Below are 21,755 nucleotides of genomic sequence, written 5' to 3' on the forward strand. Positions count from 1 at the left end.
GATTGAGCCTAGTTTTAACAAGGTATTTTGCCCAGAAACCATCTTACAGTTAACAAAATAAAGGCACATTTTTCTGATATAATCCTCATAAATTTCAAGTCATTCTTCTAAGATATCATGAAAGGAAATGAACTTCTTTGCAGTTACCTCTCATAAAAGCATGTTAACCTTTTAGTCAGATGCTGTTGAAATGTGTTTAAAAATTTCCCCTTCCTTTCGGCATAGAGTAGTAATAGATGAATTATTTATAAAAGGAAAAAATGACAAGACTATACTCCAAAATAAGTTAAACATCCCAGTCTATCAGAAATAAAACAGAAACTCAATAAGGTAGTAGGCCTAATGCCTGAGACCAGCTGGATGGCAACACCTGAGGCAAAAAAAGAAAAAAAAAAGGCTAGGAGTTCATTTTCTGTGGCATAATTGTTAATTAAAATTTCCCTATTGAGATTATGGTGACCAAAGTCACTTTCACATAGTGGGCTAGAGCATGGATCTTCTGTCCATGTAAAATGAGTGCAAGATAGCTGAGAACATTCATTGCTTGGGGCTATAATTTCTATCAAGCTATCTACCTAGGGTCAAAAGAAAGCAGGCAGAGTCTGAAAGCAAGAAATTTAGCCAAGTTACCTAAGTTATTATTTGTAATATCCCCACTATGTCTGTGGGATTGGAGGTCTGAGTATCTGTTTCCACACTGGGGAGTCCCACAGCTAACATGGAGGTAACAAGAAAAGTACTGGACAGATAAATGAATGCCGAATTTCTGCACAACCCAGCCCCCCTAGAGTCATTCTTTAACTTCCTTGGGAATTTTCCCTGTCTCCCTTTGCTCCTCTTCAGTTGTTTGAACCTATGTTTTGAAAAATGATGATCTCAGAAACTCTAATAATCTAATCAAAGTAATTTACTGTTTCTTAGAGTGGTTTTGTTTCTTTTAAATGTTTATTTATTTTTGAGACAGAGAGACAGAGTACAAGTGGGGGAGAGGCAGAGAGAGAGGGAGACACAGAATCCGAAGCAGGCTCCAGGCTCTGAGCTGTCAGCACAGAGTCGGACACAGGACTCGAACTCAGGAACTGTGAGATCATGACCTAAGTGGAAGTCAGACTCAACCGACTGAGCCACCCAGGCACCCCTATTTCTTTTTAAATTGTTAATGTTAATGTGTCACTTCTGCTACCATTTTTTAATATATGTCTTGCCCCCATATACAAAGCACACGAATAAAATCAGTTATACATCATCAGCATATTCCTTCTACTTTATATGTAATTTATTAAAATAATATTACCTAAAACGTATGTTAAAAATAGATGGCTCTCTTATCCACCAGTGAGATGCATATTTGATTCGATGTGAGAGAAGAAAGCATTAAACTAAGTAGGGTTTCAACATCATCTATGGTAGCAGAAGCAATAAATGTGCTGTAGAAAGTGAGATGGCTGATTAAACTGGCACAGTCTAATCTTTGACATGAATGGAACTCTCTAAATGTTTCCTTCTTCAGGATCCAGCCTGGAAGTCCTGTAATCATCTTTCTCTGACCTTTCTAAAAAGTCCTGCATATAATTAAAAAAAAATACAGTCACTTTCTGCAAAAGAAAACTATTGTAGCAGAATTCTTGCATAGAGAGTCCTGACACCGAGGTCTTTGTTCTGGGAAGCAACTTTATTTGTGCCAGCACTGGCTTAGTTGGGTTCATACCCACAAAATTGAGCCCCAAATGCCACATGGCATAGTCTTTTATGCATTTTCAACTTCTTTGTCTCCCATATATGGCTAACATATGGACATACAGTCTGACTGGGTAGTCTAATGTTACAGGATCTTGAGGGATGTCACTAGCTAGGTTGCCTTCCTTTATCTTGATGTCTTTTCATACCACATTCATTAGGGAGGGGACTCTACCACACTATGATTTCCTAGCCCAAATACTATAATTCCAACTGGATCTTATGTAGCCCTACATTTTTTAGTATTTTCAACAAATCTGAGTTAACATTGGTAGTTCCTCTGATTTGCAATCCTATGAATCAAATAATGCGTACAATTTAAAGAATTATGTTTAGTTAGGCAAACACATTCTCCTATGATTTTGGAAGAAGAAAGTAAATTTCACTTTTACTCTGGCTGCCAAAATGGACTGCAGTTAAAAGCACAGATGATTTGCTTTGTCTTCATAGCATCCACAAACATAACATAGTAAGAGACAAGGTTATAATGTACTTATATTATTTTTATGCATAAGCAAAGGTTTAATTTTTTTCCTAAGAGAATTGAAAATTGAAGATAAACATGTGTGCATGCAGGCAGACACACACACACGCGCGCGCGTGCGCGCGCACACACACACACACACACACACACACACACACACAGAGTGAATGGAATGCATTTAAGCATTTTTGGTTGATCCAATACCCCAATCCTGTTCTTTTCAGGGGATGAGATAGTGCCTATGAAACACTTCAACAGATACTGTGTTTAGATTTTATCTGAGATTAAATAGATTTTACTGTCACTTATCTGACACAATTGCAATGTGATCCATTGACAGGTTGGTATAGAAAAGTTGGGTTGCAATGAATGATGTAATAAACTTAATTTTTTTCTTAGCAGGTGCAGCACTGGGCACATTTTAGAGTCTGTAAACTTTACTTCTGGTACTTTCCTTTCTCTTTATCAATCTCTCTTTCTTTCAGACTGCTTATCATTTGCCAACCATAATCTAAACTCTTCTATCAGTCTCCCAACTCATGAGAATTACATTATGTTTTATTGCTTTATAGATGAGTTTATACACTATTGGTTCCAAGTCTTATATAGTTAGATGTTTTGCCTGATGTTTGCACTGCAGAAACATGCTAAAAATATCAACAACCATTACCTATACTTTAATCTAGACTTGCAACTTTTCTTAGAAACAATGGAAACTTTGGGGACTGTTAATTCTGCCTTCTCACACGGCAGTGATTGTTGAATGCTGAATAGAAGCTGCCCCTTCAGAAAGGTTAGGTAGTCCCCAGTTCACAGAGGCTCTTCAAGCCTATTTTGTATTATACTTGGATTTAGGCTGCTTTTCTCATTTACGTTAACAGCATGGCCCTAGAGGGCTTTTGCATTTGTGACCCCCATTATATAACTTCCTCTCTCAACTGTCAACTAAGCCCAATTAACATGTTTATTGATAAGACAATATCTCCCACTGGTACATATTAATAAGAAATAGTTGAAAGTCTTCAACACTTAAACCTTTCAAAATCTGAAAAAAAAAGAAAAAAAGGAAAAGCAAAGTGGTTAAATAGAACATCCTTTGATAGAAGTTATCTTTGGACCGAGTGTTTCTTGAAAACTTCTTAAACATGGGATGCTGATTCTAGTTTCACCATTGGCCATATGATCCTCTTGCTCCATCTTTTTGAAATATAGAGAAATTGGATGTTAAGACCGTCCCATGCCCACCTCATTACCTCCACATCCACCATGATTCCTTCTATCTATCCCTTAATTTCCTCTTAGTTTTAAAACTAAGATTTATTATTTCATTCTGGAGAATATATTTTAGCTCCATTTTTTATTTAGACAGAGCTCTCTGTATTCACAAGTATTTATGCATACATCTATTATAGCCATTATCACATGGAGTTATAATGTTTTTGGTTTTCCTATATGATAGGGGTGATTTTACTGTATAATATATAGCGGTAATAAGTGTTTGTTTCATTTTTTAAATGTCTGTAGCTTGAAGCCAGATCATCTGTTCTAAGCCCTCAACTTCTTGTCCAGGGGAAAATCCAATTTTAGGACTGTTAAAGAGGAACTTTCTTCTTCTTCTTCTTTTTTTTTAAAATTTTTTTAACGTTTATTTATTTTTGAGACGGAGAGAGACAGAGCATGAACAGGGGAGGGGCAGAGAGAGAGGGAGACACAGAATCTGAAACGGGCTCCTGGCTCTGAACTGTCAGCACAGAGCCCGATGCGGGGCTCGAACTCACCGACCGTGAGATCGTGACCTGAGCCGAAGTCGGATGCTTAACCGACCAAGCCACCCAGGCACCCCAAGAGGAACTTTCTTCTTAAAGCCAGGAAAGATCCTCATGAGATCAAACACACTCAAGGACAAACTGTCTCCTGAATCAACCCTCATGACTGCTGATATTTTCATTGAGAGAGGTTCTACTGGTCTCTGTCAAGCTTGGATGGCAGTATCTTAGATGAGACCAGAAGCCTGATGTCTAAAATCCAGTCTCCATTAAGAATTCATTCAGGCTAATCATCTGATAGCTTCTCTGGGACATTTCTCAATAATTACTGAAACCACATAGCCACCCTCTCTCTCTTGCCTCAAGAAAATCACTCAAAAATGTTTTTTTCTCAAGTTGACACATTTCCATCATTTCTGAACTTTAGCATTTTTGCCTTCTAGGAGTTTTTAATTCCATTTGTTCTAGGAGTCTGGTTAGTAATTAAATTTTGGATGCCTACCAATTTTGCCTCTGTTCCTCAAACACTAAGTTTGTTAACAAGTTCTTGAGAGGAGGAAAACAAAAACAAAAACAAAAACAAAGCCTTTAACAACGTTATTAGGATGAAGATGTTGCCATCAAATTTCTAAGATGGCACCATGTTTCCTTCTCCTTGGTGTGGACACTTGTATGTGTCTCCTTGAGTGTCAGTGGACCTGACCTAGTCAGACGAGACATTTTAAAGGAAGGTCTAGAGGTCCAAGACAGGGGAAACCAGAGAAATTTAAAGCTGCATCAAATGATTCTCTACTGAACTTAAATGAGCAAATTACCATGTTGTAGAGAGGCCATGTGAGATCTAAGAGGGACCCTCAACTGGCACCTATCAATAAAATAGAGACTTCCATCCTAAAACTTTAAGGAAACAAATTCTAAAAATAGCCAATGAACTTGGAAAAGGACCCTGAGCTCCAGATGAGAACACAGTTTGGGTGACATTGGTTTTATGACTGTGAAATTCAGACTAGAAAACCTAATTACACTGACTCCACATATCTGATGCACAGAAATAGTAAGATAATAAGTGTTTTTTTTTTTTTTTAGCCACTGATTGTGGTAATTTGATATGTATCATAGAAAACTAAAATGGAGATGTCTTACAAGAGCTGGGGAAAAAGACAATTAGTATCTCAAAGAATTACTCTATAGTATTCATGAAATCTTTCTTGTAATTTCATTGAGGGTAGAGATTTGTCTTAGTTGTGTTTGTTTTATCAGTATTAGCACACTATCTGTATAATAATAGACCATATTTTCTTGGATAAGTTTATGGATAATATAAACCAGCAAATGTTATTGTTCTAAGAACTTTAAATATTAAAAAAAAGAGAAATACTTGGGGATTATTTGAGGAAATAGCAGGAGTGAGTATAATACTTTTATGAGAGTATATATTTTAATAAATTTATAATTTTAAGCAAAGGAGATTGAAATTAAACGGGTAAATGAGCAAGTAAGATAAATTAACATGCATTTAATATGACTTTGTCATCATATAATGAGACATGGGCAGTCTACTAATTGCCATCTTTGTTTTGGAAAGAACACCAGAGACCATGAGAAGATTTCTATTTTCTAGAAATGTTTGTATATAATATCTAAAATAAAGTCACTTTAACTTTTAACAGCATAAAGAAACACACACAGATGCACACACACACATAAAATGAATTAACTGAAAGCTAGTGTTCCTGAAAATCCTACATTTGAAGTAAGGTATGTGTGAACACGGAAGGCACAGGAGGCATTACAATCTAATATTATACAGCAACAAAATCTAATACAATTTGAGACTTCATACAGAGAGCAATCATATCAGGGAGTAGGAAGGTAATAGTTCCTCTTTACTAAGTTCTGGTAAGAGCATTGGGAATACATTGCACATTCAATCCTGGGGATCTCTGCACTGAAAAAAAAAAAAAAGAAATTCATCAGCTAGAAATACGTGAGAGAAGAGGTACCAAAGGTTGGGGTGTTAGAAGGATTGAGGCTCTTTGGGAAAATAACAAAATAACTTATAACATCTAATTGACCTAAATCATCTGGAGTAGGTGAAATTTTCTTCAGTTACATGGAGAGTGTAGTTACAGAAGACACTGAAGAAATTACTAGGGCAGTGCTTCCCAAAGGTTACCTTGAAAACAATTTCTTTAGGAATCTGAATGGACTCGGAAAAGCAATTCAACCTTAAAATTTTTCTCCCCAATGATTTTTCCTATCACTTCTCACTTTTCATCTTGTTATTTAAAATGTTTGTACTATCCAAGGCTTTATCTTTTCTTTTGGTTATGAACTGGAAGCTACGTTATGCAGAAGGCTATCCATTCTATTGTCATTTTTATTATTATTAACAACTGAACAGAATGATAATCTTTCAAATTTTAGGAAAGTTGAAGACATACATTTTTAATCAGTAGAATGATGACTTAATAATTTGGTTTATACTGGTAAAATATAAACAATGTTGGTGATGGCCCGCTGCATGATTTTATGCTTTTACTTATGCTTTAGGGGAAATCTAGAATATATAAATGTATTTTTTAATGTTTTTTTTTTTTTTTTTTTTGAGAGAGGGAGCAAGAGAGAGAGAGAGAGCAGGGGAGGGGAAGAAAAAGAGGAAGACACAAGATTTGAAGCAGGCTCCAGGCTCCAGGCTCCAGGCTCCGAGTTGTCAGTACAGACCCCGATGTGGGGCTTGAACTCATGAACTGTGAGATCATGACCTGAGCCAAAGTTGGATGCTTAACCGACTGAGCCACCCATGCACCCCTATAAATATATTTTTAAATGGTGAGATGCAATGCCTTAACAGTTAATTATTTCTAAATCCTAAAATGAATGTACAAAGCCATTGTTAGATTTGTATGTTCCTTGACTTCATTTTCACAGCCATAGATCTCTGACAGCATTATTTGTCCTATGGTGAGATTTCTTTCTTTTCTGTCTTTAATTGAAAAATAATGATTAGAATTGCTCACTTATTGAATGAATCTTTATAGGGTATTTTGTAAAATTCTTAAAAAAATACTTTAAAGATCCTTTCAATTATTTCCTGTGTGTTGTTTGCATTTAACACTTGGAGTGCTTGTTTTATTTTTGTGCCCTTAAGGAGTTCTTGATTATGTCTCTTCTGAGACCATTAAGCTTACACAACAGGGACTTGCCCTGGTGAGGATCTTTCAGGTTTCTTTGAGATGGAGTTCTTGCATTCCAGCCTAGGAATAGAGGAGTGTGTGCTGTCTGTCTACACCATACGTGGCCCCTTCCTTCTCCTCCCCACTTCCCTTTACAACTTAATCCTTGAAAGAGGAAACCATTCCAGGCTGTTACCCTCCTAATTTAGGCCTTTAGAGCTAGGAGTTGTTACTATTGTGTCCATAGTCACTGATGTGAGAGAAGTGTAAGAACTGAATGAATCACAATCTTTCAAGAGCAGAAGGATTTGCCTGCCACAAGAGGGCTAAATGGTAACCCTAAAGTCCTCTTACTGAGCAATTGTGTTTCTGCTCAATAAGCAGGTAAAGGCTTTTGCGACTGCATTTTCTTTATAATAACTTATTTTCCTTTAAGTCAGTTCCTTTTTATCAAAAAGAGTTCAGCGGTATACCTTCAGGCCATTACACAATACATGATTATGCTATTTATACCACTTGCAAAAATTGATAGATACAGAAGGTTGCAGTTGGGCTGAGTGAAGATGGTTAGTGCTTAATGAATCACACTTTAGTAAATCCTGCTAACTGATTTCACAGAGGTGTTTCAGCCAACTGGAGGGATACACATAAAAATGCTTTACTTTTTTGTATATCTGCTAATAACCGTACAATGGCAAATCCACTTTGCTAGTGGGAAAAGAGTTTCCTTAATAAATTTTACTTCGATTCCATTTTTTCAAAGGTAACATGGATCCTGAATTTAGTGTAGACAATTTTATTTCAATTCGATATTAATCTTTTTAATAATCCCTTTTACCACAGCTGAGACTTGTAGCTCTGAACTGAAGGCATGGGGTTGTTTATTTTCTTTCAATTCCTTCTATCTTCCCAGGGCTTGTTTCTTGTTTATGGATGAAAAGAAGAGAAAAAGAAGAGAAGATGTCTTATGACACCACCCTTGGTGAGTAGGTTATCTTCCATATTAGTAATAAATGTTATTTATTTTGTGGATAATTACAAATGAGAAAAGGCAGAGTTGCTGATTCCTCATATGGACACCAATGTTGATACATAGTTCTATGGCTGGATGTGGGTATGAAAGCCCTAATAAGCCTTGTTGGTGAGCATCTTCCTAGGCTTTGCCAATTCCTTTAGAGATGGGGCTATATCGTATGTATCCCACATGGTAACATGACGCCACATTCTCAAATGGACTCAAGCTCCAACAATTCCATAGACACTGATCTCACCCATTTCTAGGTTTCTAAGTCAGAAGATAGTAGGCAAAAGTAGAATAACTTTTCCTTACCTCTTCAAGGCAGGAGGATTAGAACTAGTAATTGTCCTCCCTCTGTCTCATAATAGTGCACAGTCCTTTGTCTACAGTGTTCTTTCCCTACAGATCAACCTATGCTGCAGATAAGCATATATCCAATTAGAACTACATGCTGATCCTAGTTTTTGAAAGATAATCCTGTATTTCAGAAGGTTTTGATGCAGTTCTTCCTTGGGTTTGGAAGGGAGTTCCAGTTGAGTACCATCTCCAGTTTCCTTAGGGATATGAAGAAAGAATGTAGGCTTATACTTTCCCCAAAGTCAACCCTCTACTTCCCAAAAGTTAGGAATCTTTACTAAATGGCAGGACCATGTCAAGAGGTCTATAAAACATGCCCAAATTGAGCAACCTCCTCGACAAGAGGTTTAAAAGCTCATTACAATGTCCAAATCATAAATAAGTTGGTGTGCATTCACAAGCATCTACTGTACTCCAATGTATTTTTAGCCCAATATAATCCCTTTATCATTTTAAAAATGACATCGTTTTATGGATTCCTCAATGATACTAGAGTTACTGGATTTCTAAAATCAAGTTTCAGTCGAAGTATATTTATCACATATTGGATTGATTGTAAGCAAAATATCTAACTCAGTGATATTTGTGCTGCTGTTTTTACTCCCTTAATAGACAAGTCTCCACAAAGCATTTCTTTTTTTTTTTAAACTCAGATTAGATCAAACCCTCTGATAGCTTTCATCAACCTAGAATAAATTTCAAACACCCTGATAACTATGTTATAAGCCCCATTGTAATTTTGGCATGGTTATGTACTAGACCTTATATGCCTTTCTATTTCTTCTCTATAATTTTTCTTCTCCAGCCACACAGGCCTTCTTTCTGTCCCTGGGACACATCAGCTCATTTGTACCTTTAAGTTTTTGTTCTTCCTGTCTCTTCTTTCTAGAACATCATTTCTGTAAAAGTCTTTCATAGTATACTCTCTCTTTCTTCAGGTGATACTATGAAATAAATTGTGCTCCCCTCTCCCACCCATATTCCTATATTGAATTCCTAATGTGACTGTATTTTAATATAGAGTCTCCAGGAGGTAAATTAAGTAAGATAAAGTCATAAAAATTGATAGAACTAGTGGTCTTTCAAGAAGAGAGAGGGAGAGATGTTTCTTTCTCTTTATGAACACCCACCAAGGAAAAGGCAAGTGAACACACAACAAAATGTCAGCCAACTACAAGCGGAGAGAAGAGACGTCAGAATGAAACTTATCCTGATGGCATCTTGATTTAGAACTTCCCTGCCTCCATAATTGTGACAAATTTCTGTTATTAAGTTACCTAGTCTATCGTATTTTTTACGGAAGTACAAGCAGACTAAGAAAGGTGGTGACTCAAATGCTACCTGTTTAGAGAGAGCATTCTCAGGTACCCATAGCCTCTAAGATAAATATCAAATATGCTTCATATTTTGATACTTATTCTCAGCTTTTAACTTTACTCTCTTTCCTCTGTTATCTCATTATACTGCCTAATCGTAATGCTTGATAACGCTTTCCTTTTTCTTTTCCTTTAGACTATGACTTAGATTTTTCTGACCGAGCTAACTTCAGCCCACCCATGGCATTTTTTCCCTCTGATCTAGTATAGCACTTGGATGCTTATTTTTTTGTGTGGGTGGAGCTTCATGGGGACTACTCTTAACAGATGTTCCTGTAGCATCTTGAGCACGATTCAAATAACATGGGGAGGAACTTGTATGTTTTGCTTCATGAGTTATTATAATTGCCATTAGAGTAGCACCACTTATTCCACCAAAAAAGAGTGCTTGTTCAGTACTGGTTCTTTATAAACTTTTCAAAATCTTCCAAAATATCATTTGGGATTAAAATTAAATAATTATGCCAGACAAAAGATCTCTGTAATTAGGTTGTCCTTTTTGCCCCACTGGACACACCATAAAAATGATTATGATACGATATGAACACAAATTCAAATATCACAAGAAGTTAAAAATGCAGCATGCATTCCAAATTATTTAACTAATTCTCCAATTTGTTGTCTAGAATAACAAAATAACAAAAATAAATCTAAAACTATATCTCCAACTTCACTGTTAATCCTTCCCCATCACTTTTCTCCCACCTTCCCCTTTTTTAAGCATATTAATTTAATTATGTTAATATGTGGTAATATGGTACTCTTAAGGCTAATAATATACTTTCAATTATTGAACATGACATTAAAATGAATAAATGTTTCCTGAGATGATAGTTAACTCTTAAGTGTCACATGGAAAGTGTGTGCAATGTAACAGTAACCTCCAAGAACACAAATGGACATTGTATTCCAGAGACCATGGAAGAGAAAGGATCTCAAACAAAATTTAGATCTTGAGTCTCATGTTAATCAAATCAATTTGAAACACATGTCACATAGCAAGAAGAAAGAGTTGAGGTGAGCTAACATATTTTGAATAGGATGCAAGTAAGACAGAAACAACAACTTAGAGGCAAACAACATACAAATTATTGGATAATTTTATAGAATTTGTTTAGAAATTTTCATGACAAAATGTCTACTTAACACAATATACATATTCTTTTATTGCCTGCTTTTCTCTATCAAAAAACAAAATCAAATTATCTCTACCATTAACTTTGGACTTAAGTGATCATTTTAATAACCTTCTAGTATTATGTTATACATATGTAACATAATAATTTTAGTAAGCCCATATTATTGAACAGTAGCTATCAATGTCTTTATTACTGTGAGAAGTGCAATGTAGAAATTGTGCAATTACTGAATTATTTCCTCAGTCAATTTCCTGATGTGTAGCCTGGGTAAAAGGATGTAATTCTCCTTGATACTTTTGAAAAAAAAATACTTGAAATTACATGTTGTGCTGCTTTACAATACCTATGGTCACCACCAGCATAGCCCTTGGGAATGATTTATCATAGAGTGGACATTCATGGGAATGACTTTTTTTTTTTTTAACTTTTTTTTTTTAACGTTTTATTTTTTTTTTATTTTTGACAGAGAGAGAGAGAGAGACAGAGCATGAGCGGGGGAGGGGCAGAGATAGAGGGAGACACAGAATCCAAAGCAGGCTCCAGGCTCTGAGCTGTCAGCCCAGAGCCTGACGCGGGGCTCGAACTCGTGAACCACGAGATCGTGACCTGAGCTGAAGTCGGATGCTCAACTGACTGAGCCACCCAGGCGCCCCGGGAATGACTTTTAATACATGCTCCTGCAAGCCCAAAGTGGTAAAGGATTTTGCTTCAATTTGCATTCTTCCACAAATAATATTTTAAACCTAGCAATTAATTTCTTTAAAATAATTATTACTTTTGAGCTATTTATACAGATTTGTGCCCTGACAACCCTCTTTTCTGAGTGAAATTACTGGGTTCCAGATCTCTTTTTTTCTCATAAAGTGTAATTTATTTTTTTAATCTTCTTTCTCTTCCTCTTGCCTTCTTTTTCTTTCCCTTATCTTTTTTTTTTCTTTTCCTTTTGAGCAATTTAGTCCCAAAAGCATTAGTAGGAACAAAGCAAGATCGATGTCCATTGTACAGGGGCCTGGGGGTCAGAAGCTACAGTGACATAGAGTAGGGGGTAAGATCTTGCAGGTGGTGGGTTAGGTGTCCACACAGAGTAGTTAACAGCCTGTGTGGGAAAAATAGATTGAGGAAGATGGTCTTGTTTGAGGTGTCATACCCCAGGCTCTGTAAGTAAGGTTTGCATGTGGGGAGATGGACTGTTTTGTCCAACAAGTATGTATAGGGGCCTCTGTATTGGGTCAATGGCCCAGTAGAAGGTGTTCTAACCCAATCAGGGAGAGGAGGCCACCATGGGATTGTGGTAGTGAGAGTGGGTTTGGTGGGGAGAGGTGAGGCTGGTATGGCGACTCAGAGCTCAAACGGGGCGAGAAAGTCATTCATTCATTGCTGAGGCTGATATGGAGTGTCAGACACTGAGAAGTGTGAGGAGGGCATTTCCACAGAAAGCACTCAGTGTGTTAGAGTCCTAACAAGGTTAGAACAGTGTCTAAATAATGCATGGTCTAGCACAGGAAGTCAGAAACCAAGGAGCATAAGGAAAGTAACTACATGGGGGAGGAACTGACAATGAAAATGGGACATTTTTTACATATGAAGGAATTGATCAATTAATTAAATATAATAAGGATAATAAAAAACCAGATTTCTTACCATTTAAGAAACAACTTCTAGTTATAGAAAGGCAGATGGGGCACCAGTTGGTTAAATGTCTGACTTGGGCTCATTTCATAGTTTGTGGGTTCGAGTCCCACATTAGACTCTATGCTGACAGCTCAGAGCCTACTTTAGATTCTATGCCTTCCTCTCTCTCTGCCTTCCCCTGCTCATGCTCTCTCTCGAAAATAAATAAACATTAAAAAAAATCAAAAGGCAGAAAAGAGAAACAGTGGTGTTTGTCCTATATTTATATGTATTTCCTGGAGATAGATAGATAGATAGATAGATGATAGATAGATAGATATTTCTAAATATTTTTGGAATATATATATATATATACACACACACACACACATATATATGTATATATACATATATATATACACACATATATACACACACACACACACACACACACATATATATATATATATATATATATATATATATATATATGTATGCATACATACACATAAAATCTTGTAGATCTATTTATTCAGAGATTTGGGGAATAATCACACCTCAATAACAATGAGTAAAGTTATGACATTAGACAGGAAGGCAGGGATTCCTATAGAAATGGCTTGTTTCAAGATTGGACCAGGGAAATGACAAGAAGATGAGCCTGGAACGTATTGTTGTACCCCCAAACAAGACAGTGTTTAAAGAATGAAAGAGATATGTCTAAATAACACAAAAACCAGTTTTATGGGGTTCTTTCTGGCCAAAATGGAAAAAATTGAGCATCAAAATGATAGTAATAACAGATTATTTTGCACTGAATAAACTGAGAATCATGAGTTTATATACAGATATAAATAAGGGAATAAATACATCGAGAGTACGATGATTAATGGGATTTTTTACAGATTCAAAACATTGCCCCATAAAAGGCATATTAACTACAAAACAGTAACTTTATAACGTCACTTTATAGAGTAAGAGAGTAACTTTATAATGGAGAAGGCTTACAGATAACACCTTAAGTGATCAAAGTGAACATCATCAATAATGAGACAAACTGATATTGTATACCCCAGGATAGAAGTAGTGAAAAAATGTACCATCACCCCTGTGATGTTTCTCCCAAACATATATGGCCTAAATATTATGAGGAAACTTTAGACAGACCCAAATAAAGAGGCACTGTACAAAAGAAGTGGCCTATAATCTCAAAAGTGTAAAGGTCATGAAAATCAAGGAAAGACTTTAGAGATAGTCCATACTGAAGGAGACTATGACAACAGAATATAAAACTGCAGTAGATGTTGCTAAATGGAAATTTTTGCTATAAATTACATTTAGATCTTTGACAAGACTTGAAGACAGTCTCGGGATTCAATGGTATAACAGCCTCCCAGATGTTCCCATTGACTCCTGATCCTACTATTCATATCTCAGAATAATCCCCTCCCTTTAATTGTGAGCTGGACCTAGAAACCTACTTCTAATGTAAACTATACATTGAAAGTGATAAGATGCTTCTCTCAAGAGTAGGTTACAAAGGAATGGGGCTCTCATCACGCCCCATCTCTTGCTCTGTACCTTCTCACTCTGATGGAAGTTGTCTCATGTTTTGTCAGCTGCTCTTTGGAGAAGCTCACATCACAACAATGTGAGGGAAGCCTCCGACTAAACCAGTGGGGAACTGAGTCCTATGTTCAAGAACCTATGAGTACCAACATCTTGCTAATAACCATGTGAGTGAGCTTGGAAGCAGGTTGCTCATTTGAATCTTCAGATGAGACCACAGCCCAAGTAGATAACCTTGACTACAACATTATGACCCAGTGGATAGATCCAGCTAAGTCATAGACAGATTCCTGACCCATAGAAATTGTGAAATAAAAAAAATGTTGTCTTACATGATTCTGTTTTAGGGCTTTTTTATGAAGTAAGAGATAAATATTACACATAGTTATTAATAACATAACATTGCGAAGTTCTTGATTTTGATGACTGTATTATGGCTATGTAAGAAAATAGCCTATTTAGGAAATATGCACATAAATGTTTGGAGGGCAATGAAGTGCCTGCTTGGCAATTTTCTCTCCAGTGACTCAAGAGAGAAACATTTCCTTATAATACTTCCAATATTTATTATTAAAAAAAGTTTGAAAATTTAAAAAAAAACTAATAATGCATAGATTTTCCTTACTATTTCATCTCTTTCTGCTTGGAAATGTTATTTTCTTAGGTTTATCTTTAGTTGTCTATCAAGAACATAATATTTGCTTCTCTGGAAGCCTCATTGTTTTCCATGGATTTAAACAAAGGGAGTTCAAATATCAAAGTAGACGAAGGGAAATATGTGAATTCCATAGCCAGACCCAATGTCTCTTTTAACTTCAAGGTGAAGCTTTCTGTGAAAAATACTTACCAGGATACATACTAATTATATACTCTACAGAAATGGATTCCTCTACTAGTACAGATAATTAATCAATAATTAACTGAGCAGAAATAAAGCTCTATATAGGAGATGAGAATATGGTATCATCACCTGCAAGGCAAGCTCATTCTATTCCTAGTTATGCAATAACCATTGTTATTTAGCAGCAGATTTGGAATTAATGATATTTGTGATCAGGCATTAATCTTCACATTAATTATTTAGAAATTTTATTCTTTGTAATTATGCTTTATTCATGCATTTCTGTTAATCCATATTTAGATTTTTACTTAAGGAAACACTTCTCTTTAAAAATGTCCATTAGATAATCTATTTAAATATCTATGTTTTATTCATAAACAAAGAAAGTAGAATTATTATTTAAATGTCTATGTTTTAATCCTAAAACAAAAGAGGAACATATTGTTATTGGGTTTGCAAAAGAAACACAAGTCAGTTCTGGATACAATATGCCTCCACATCATTTTTGCTTGATTTTTTTTCTTTTTCTTTCATTCTACTTTCTTTTTTGCTTCATCCTCTGCTTTCTTTATTCAATACACTCACTTCTAACTCTTTTTATTCTGTTTTTGTTTTCTGAGCCTTTCTATTTCTGTTTTTACTTCCTGTCATTCAGTATTGTTCTGCAAATATGGATTCAAGTGAGATGTTTATGTCTTTTTTTAAGATTATCTTCCCCTTAAGGATATTAAAAGGCTTTGTGGAGCCATAGATTTTAAAAATCATGAAGAGCTGAAGAAAGCACCAATTCTAAGGCCAATTGTTATGTAAGATTTTTGTACATGTTTCTATGCTGTTATTATGGCTTGCATTTTTCAATCCAATGATAAGATCAAGACCAATTCACCTGATATCTGAGCTGCATGATGTAACAGTCAGAAAGATCACATAGAATAAAGGAAATGTATATCAGCCTTTGTCTTCAGTGTAAGAGAAAACTCCCATCATCTTCCTCTTCTCTAGAAGCACACAGTGGTATTAGAATTATGAAACCTTTTATTAGAATCAGTCTTGAGAAATTCTTCTTAAAGCTTTAGAAGTCTGTAAACATCTTAATTTTAGGAAATTTGGCAGAATGTTTAATTACCAAAAGAAGATCAGGCTATTAATCAAAATTTGGAATTGCTACCATTACAAATAAATGATTGTAGAGAAATTGAGGATTTAATTACTTCTTTCAGATGCAATATTCTGTTTGCTTTCTCTTTTGAAATTGTCCTCAAATGAAGACAACACAATAACATCTTGAAGGAAGTACTGATAAACCTCATTTAATTTGTTTCCATCCCTTTTAAGATTCTACTCCTATTAAAAAGGAATGGCTTGTTGATAAGAAAGCGGTCCAATATTATGACAGATTCAATCTCCCCAAACTACTGACTTTCAGTTTGGCTCCAGAGAAAGATTATTACCTCAGATACTTATTTTGCTGGCTCTCATATAGTTGAGTCAAAATGTTAAAAGAATAAAATGGTCAGAGAAGTCTGAAAAATCTTATTAATTTTGTAATGGTGCTGAAAGCTTACCAAAGGTTTTTGTTCCCTAAAGCTACTGCTTTGAGTAAATCAGAAGGGATTTCTTTTTTAACTGCTGAAAAGAGGCAGGTCTTTCTCTGGTTTGCTGTGTATGAAATGCCAAATGTGGAGTCTAGGCATGTCTATGGATGCTCGTTTGACTACATCAGTTGTGATTTTTAGAATATATACCATGTGTATACAGACACATGTATACATGCATACAAGTAAATATAGAACAATACAAATATGAAGGAACAGAAATATAAACAATTGATGGCAATTGTGTTTTTGACGGTGATTAGCACATGCCTTATCTTAGTTGTCATTAAAAGGTACAGAAATTCCACAAAGTTGTTGTTTATGAGAAAAAATCATTTGATATATTAAATTAAATGTAGGGACATGGAATAAAAAAAAAAGAGGAAGAAGGAAGAAGTGTGGCAAGAGAGGTGCTAACAGGGGAGAGTTACAAGTAAAATCTAAGAATATAGTACCTGTCAGCCTATGTAACAGCTCCCTGGGAATTAACTACAGATGAATAAAAGTATTTAATAAGAAATTGATAACATGCACAATAATTATTATATATAAGGAAATTATCTTCAATGATCTATTTGAGTCACCTTATGAAGTTTTTATTCAGTTAAGTATGCAACAAATATTACATAGTGCTTACTATGTGCCGCACCCTATAGGCACTTCAGGAAGGACAGTGAGCAATACCAACCAAAATATGTGTTTTCATGGACTTGCATCCTAGAGGGAGGACTGACAATGAACAAGTTAGTTAAGTGAAATAGATGGTAATTTATATAGCATGTAGAAGTAGTATGTATAATAGTAGAGATTTACACAGAGTTATTACGGGTGAGAGAGCATCTGCCTTGTGTGAATGGAGGTCTTGGTCCTGGGATTCCACATGAAATTTACATGGTGATCTGCCCTCAGAATAAAGACAGCCAGAAGGAAAGTAGCAAGCATAAAGTTTATTAAAGTGAAAGTACCTTGAGAGTCTCAAGGTGGGAGACTGGGCAAGTTCCACCAGGTGGAACCAGGCCTAGGTTTATTTTGGGATTGGACATGATTGGGTGTCTCTGGGCTGGGAGGAGCTGTCACGTACAGTGGGTAGTCTCTAATTGAGGCTGCCTCCATTCATTTGGGAACATCCCCCCACAGGTTGGAAGGGGAAATTTTTCCTACAAGGTTTGTACCAGAACCATCATGGCATCCTTTTTCCATTGGATTAGGCTGTTTTCACAATGCAAATGAATTATAATGAGTCCAAGGATTACCCTAGGGCAGAGGTGGAAGGGGAGAGGGCATGTTCTGCACCTGTGGTTCTTGGTCTGTCAGGCCCAAGGTCTTGGAAGCCACAGGGTCAGGATGTTGTGCTCTCAGGATTATCAGGTGTAGCCTATTTATCACCATCCTTGTCTTCGGCTCATGGCTCTATCATTCTCCTTCAAGGACTTGGGACTCTCCCTCCCGGTGATCCTTCCACTCTTCATGTCTAGCTTCTACCTAACAGAGTTGCTGTATGTGATAAATATGTAGTAACTGAGATGGTGATAAGTGTTTTGCTGAAAACATAAAGCAGGGAAAAGTTATGGGGATTCAATTCTAGTATGGTGGCTATGAAAGCTGTCAATGAGAAGGTGCTTTTTGAATGAAGACTGGGGGTAGTGGGGGAGTAGCTCTGTAAGATGTGGCAAAATAATATTCCAGATGAAAGGACAGCAAGTGAATGGGCTTTGAGTGAATGGGATATGTTTAAGGAAAAATAGTAACCAATTCTGTAAGAGGTGTGTAAAGGAGTAAGAGAGCAGTACAATAGAAAATGAACTCTTAGAAGTGATGAGACAATCATGTAGTGTCTGCTAGGTCAAAGGATTCTGGCTTTTACTTTTTGTAAAGAGGAAAGCATATGAAGAACGTGATATGTTTTATGTTTTTAACAGATCCCTCTGTTGACTCTAGTTATAGTTTCAAAGGGTGTATACATGTGCCAAACCTTACCAAACTGAACACTTTAAATATGTGTAGTTTTTGTTTTGTTTTGTTTTGTTTTGTTTTCTTTCATTTCATTTTCAGGGGAGGGGTAGATGGAGAGAGAGAGACCAAGAGAGAATCCCAAGCAGGATCCATGCCCAGTGTAGAGCCTGGCTGTGGGATTTGATCTCATGACTGTGTGATCATGACCTGAGCCAAAATCAAGTCAGTAACTTAACTGACTGAGACACCCAGGTACCCCAAATATATGTAGTTTTTAAATGTCAATTATGTTTCAACAAAAGCTGTTAAAAAATCCATCTGGCTACAATTTTGAAAATAAATAAATTGAGAATAAAGTGAGAATAAAGGGTCCTGGGGTCAAGACAAATTCAGGGCAACCTTTCTGGGGCTCATTCAATAGTAGAATTGTGAGATCACAGTAAGTTGGACCAAGATGATAGCAGCAAGGATACTGAGAAGTGAGCGTGTCTTAGATATATTTAAGATCTAATGCCAACAGGATTTCCTAATGAGTGGATATTCACCATTAAAGAAAAGGGACATGAAGGAAGATACTAAATTTTTGGCCTAAACAACGTTGAAGATGGATTTTCTATTAGCTAAGATGCAAAAGGTCGAGAGAAAAACATGTTTGGCTATGGACTAACAGGAGCTCAGGAAGATTGAAATTTCTATTAGACTTCCAAGTGAATCTGTCAAATCAGCAGTTGGATAATGTGTCAAATTCAGTGGAGTAGTCTGTGCTGGAAAGATCAGTGTAGAGCTATCATCTATCAATCTATATCATATCTACCTATATGTTCACATATCTATACATCTGTATCTATGATGTTTAAAAGTATGAAGCTATCTGTTATTACTTAGAAAGAATGTAGACAGTCAACAGGAGATAAAAATACTGAGCTATGGGGTATTCCCAAAGTTAGAGTTTGGGGAGATGATGCAGTGTCAGTAAGGAAACTGACAGAGAATAGCCAGAATATAAAGGGGAAACAGACGGAGATAGAGTGATTAGCCATGCAAATTACATTAACATGCTACACACAATGAAATCTTACATTTAGCAACATTAAAGTATTAAACTGTTAAACTGTTAAACCATTAAAGTATTAAAGTATTGACCAGTTAGGGTTGAAAAGCTTATTGTAAGAAATTTAAGATAAGGAGGAGAAAAATTGGAAAAAGTGAATAAAAACAAGTCTTTCCCAGTGTTTTCTCCAAAGGAAAAAAGAGAATTATGGCAGTGTTCAAGTGTACAAATATAAGAATTGCTCTTACCTATATTTGGACAACCAAAGAGAGAAGGTAGGATGTATGCCTACAAATGCAGATAGGTAGATGGATATGGCTGCAACTTATAGAAATCTTTGTCTGATTTCTTTTTTTTTTTTCAATAAAATATTAACAGAAACATTCATTAGCTGAAAGTGAGGTCCAGGTAAGGGATGTTGGAAGTTTGAGAGAGAGATAATTATGAAAGAGTCATTTAAGAAGATAGCAAGTGAGGAAAGTAGGGATGTATACGATTCCCTGACAGCATTTTAGGGCTAAACTGAAATTAGTAATAATGGATATAAATGCATAAAAATGGAGACCAGTCAGCACAGTATATATATTTTTTCTCACTATAGGTATGTTCAGACACATGAATGCAGCTATGTGATAGAAAGAACTTTAAATTTAACCTTGACTGTGATTTAGTGAAAATGAGAGTGACACAAGATCAGAGGTCTCTGTCCCATTTGTTTGGTTTCAAACCTTTTGCTTAATTATTCTACTAGTTTCTTCCCACAGCAACCGTATAGATCCTGAGGTGAGAAAGAAAATATGTTCTAGATGCTTATAATATGTAAAAATATCAAAATACCAGAAATTCAAAAATTAACTATAACCAGGTTTTCACTTATTAATTGGATTCATAGTACTAGATATGAAAGTATTTTACAAGTTCCTTCCAGTTCTATTAGACAAAAGTAGATAAGCATTTTAAAGGGACTCTCAGCCACCAGGTTTTTCAGCATATAAGCAACTGTATTTTTATAATGTTTCCTTAGTAAACATTGTTTACTATAGAAAAATTGTGTTAATAGTAGGAAAAAATGACTTTGGTTATTTAAAAATTTGATACATTCTTAAAAAAGACAATTCTTAACATTACTGTTGATGTTCCTATGTGTAAAAAACGGAACAGCCAGTGAAATATTACCATGATATTTTAGATTCAGTTTTACAGATGGTGTTTCTTTCAGAAGTTGTAATGTTTGGCATAGCTGCTAGTTTTATGTCTAAAACTAAGCCAAAATATCTAAATTTTAATAAATATTAAGATAAAACTGTATTTTTATATATAAAATATTAGAAGCCAGCCTGAAACTTACTATAAAAAAAGAAAATTAAGCAATTAAATTTGGTCATTCATATTTACTGAACTCTTATAATCCAAATGCTGCTTTTCAGCATTTTTATATATAAAAAAATTCTCAATAGAAGTACACAACAATTTGCAATAGAAGCTAAAAATTATTTCTGTTTTACAAATTACAACATAGAGAGGCTTAATAGCAAGCTCATACCCACTATAAAAATTTATGTGCAAATATCATCGATGTATATAAACATGCATTATTAGTACAAAATATTCCAAGTGAAATTTGAAAAATCAGCTTATTAGTCATTTGGAATTTTGACATTTTTTATTAAAGAAATATTCAAATTTAATCTAGTTGAAAACTCCTTATTTAAGGAAAATTCAGCTCATGCTCCAATGCAGCGGGAATGGGAATAAAGAGGAACAGATACTATGGAACATTAGTTGGCAAATAAAATAAAACATTTGGTAGAACAGCCAACTTGGCAAATTTTTATAGAGCTCCTTTATAACCTGACATTGAAAATATTAATGACAAGACTTATTTAAACAAATTTTCATATGTGCATACACATATACACACACATATATCCTCTATTCTCAAAACATATTATATATTGTAGAAAATATATATGTAACTTCATAAATAGGGGAATTCAAATGTTAAGTGAAATGCAATCTGCCTTACAAGAGAAGAGACACTACTTATATTATTAAAATATTTTAAATATTTCTTAAATTGTT

Source organism: Panthera onca, chromosome C2 (assembly GCF_046562875.1).
Source record: "Panthera onca isolate mPanOnc1 chromosome C2, mPanOnc1 haplotype 2, whole genome shotgun sequence".
Taxonomy (NCBI): Eukaryota; Metazoa; Chordata; class Mammalia; order Carnivora; family Felidae; genus Panthera; species Panthera onca.